The sequence below is a fragment of the Piliocolobus tephrosceles genome, chromosome 1, assembly GCF_002776525.5.
Source record: "Piliocolobus tephrosceles isolate RC106 chromosome 1, ASM277652v3, whole genome shotgun sequence".
NCBI lineage: Eukaryota > Metazoa > Chordata > Mammalia > Primates > Cercopithecidae > Piliocolobus > Piliocolobus tephrosceles.
In genome coordinates this window covers 91885872-91888462 of record NC_045434.1, presented here as the reverse complement: position 1 = coordinate 91888462, position 2591 = coordinate 91885872, and the positions used below count along the sequence as shown (strand labels likewise).

Here is a 2591-nt window from a genome sequence, read left to right as displayed (position 1 = left end):
CACAGCACTTTTCCTTAAACATATTCATGTCACAGAGATCTTTATTCGTATGTCTTACTGCTGACCTCTCTATGATGATCCTATTATCCTGCCACTTCCCTTTTTCTTTTTTTTTTTTTTTTTTTTTTTTTTGACGGGGTGTTTTTCTTTTTCCCCGGCTGGGGTGCAGTGGCTGGATCTCGGCTCACTGCAAGCTCCGCCTCCCGGGTTTACGCCATTCTCCTGCCTCAGCCTCCCGAGTAGCTGGGACTACAGGCGCCCGCCACCTCGCCTGGCTAGTTTTTTGCATTTTTAGTAGAGATGAGGTTTCACCGTGTTAGCCAGGATGGTCTCGATCTCCTGACCTCGTGATCCGCCCATCTAGGCCTCCCAAAGTGCTGGGATTACAGGCTTGAGCCACTGCACCTGGCCCACTTCCCTTTTTCTAAGATGGTAAAGATAATGATCAATAAATACTGAGGGAATTCAGAGACCGGTGCTGGCGCGGGTCTGCTGTATGCTGAGCACCGGTCCCCTGGGCCTACTTTTTCTTTCTCTGTACTTTGTCTCTGTGTCTCATTTCTCAAGTCTCTTGTTCCACCTAACGAGAAACGCCCACAGGTGTGGAGGGGCAGGCCACCCCTTCACCTCTGTTACCCAGGCTCGAGTGCAGTGGCGTGATCTTAGCTCATTGCAAGCTCAACCTCCCGGGTTCATGCCATTCTCCTGCCTCAGCCTCCCAAGTAGATGGGACAACAGGTGCCTGCTACCACGCCCAGCTAATTTTTTTTTATTTTTAGTAGTGACAGGGTTTCACAGTGTTAGCCAGGATGGTCTCGATCTCCTGACTTTGTGATCTGCCCACTTCAACCTCCCAAAGTGCTGGGATTACAGGTGTGAGCTACCATGCCCGGCCTTTTTATTTATTTTGACTCTGTCACCCCGGTTGGAGTGCAGTGGCGTGATCTTGGCTTACTGCAACCTCCGCCTCCCAGCTTCAAGTGATTCTCCTGCCTCAGCCTCCCAAGTAGCTGGCATTACAGGTGCCTGCCACCACACCCAGCTAATTTTTTGTATTTTTAGTAGAGACAGGGTTTTGCCATGTTGGCCTGGCTGGTCTCAGACTCCTGACTTCAAGTGATCCACCCAGCTCAGCCTCCCAAAGTGCTGGGATTACCGGTGTTAGCCACCACACCCGGCTAATTTTTTGTGTGTGTTTTTATTACAGTGAGGGTTTTGCTATATTGGCCAGGCTGGAACAACTGGCTAATTTTTTTTAAATTTTATGTAGGGATGGTGCCTTGCCATGTTGTCTAGGCTAGTCTCAAACTCCTGGGCTCAAGTGATCCACCTGCCTTGGCTTCCCAAAGTGCTGAGATTACAGGCATGAGCCACCACACATGGCCGTAATTTTCTTTCAGCTCTTAAAATATCTCATTCCTGGCCGGGCACAGTGGCTCAAGCCTGTAATCCCAGCACTTTGGGAGGCCGAGACAGGCGGATCACGAGGTCAGGAGATTGAGACCATCCTGGCTAACACGGTGAAACCCTGTCCCTACTAACAATACAAAAAACTAGCCGGGCGAGGTGGCGGGCACCTGTAGTCCCAGCTACTCGGGAGGCTGAGGCAGGAGAATGGCGGGAACCCAGGAGGCTGAGCTTGCAGTGAGCTGAGATCCGGCCACTGCACTCCAGCCTGGGCCACAGAGCGAGACTCCGTCTCAAAAAAAAAAAAAAATCTCATTCCATTGCCTCCTGGTCTCTATTGTTTCTGATGAGAAGTCTGCCATTAATTATGTACTTCTTCCCCCGTATTTGATGAGTCTTTTTTTCTTGTTGCTTTAAATATATTTTTGTCTTTTTTATTGTAATCACTTATTTTTAAATTCATTCTTCCATGCTCGGACTTTTTAAATATTCATCTGTGTACTTAACACAGTAGTATTACTCTATATATAGAGTACATTTGCTTTCATTTTTTCTTTTACTTACATGTAAAAATATGGAATACTTCACAAATTTGCATGCCATTCTTGTACAGGAGCCTGACTAATCTTCTCTGAGTTGTTCAAATTTTAGTATATGTGGTAGCCAATTGTCTTTAAACAAGTTGACCATGATGTGTCTAGGTATTTGAGGTTTATTGAGATTCTTAGATCTGTAATGTTTTTCATCAAATTTGAAAAATGTTTGGCTATTATTATTATTTTTGTTTTGTTTTTTGAGATGGAGTCTCACTCTGTCACCAGGCTGGAGTTCAGTGGAGATCTCACTTCACTGCAATCTCCGCCTCCTGGGTTCAAGCGATTCTCCTGCCTCAGCCTCCCGAGTAGCTGGGACTACAGGCCCCCACCACTACACCTGGCTAATTTTTGTATTTTCAGTAAAGATGGGGTTTCACCATGTTGGCCAGGATGGTCTCAATCTCTTGACCTCGTGATGTGCCTGCCTTGGCCTTCTAAAGTACTGGGACTCACAAGTACTCACAGGTGTGAGCCACTACACCTGGCCTTTGGCTATTATTTTTTCAACTACTTTTTTCTGACCCTTTGTCTCCTCTCTTCTGGACATGTATTACATGTATATCAACATGCTTGATGTACCACTGGCCT

General features: G+C 46.5%; 1 non-coding gene across 1 annotated transcript; it reads right to left on the bottom strand.

Moving 5' to 3' along the window:
* Positions 1-1975: 1975 nt before the first annotated feature.
* Positions 1976-2086, bottom strand: LOC111527686. The gene has a single exon (XR_002726742.1). It is a non-coding gene; the product is annotated as a U6 spliceosomal RNA (small nuclear RNA).
* Between the last annotated feature and the right edge of the window lie 505 nt (positions 2087-2591).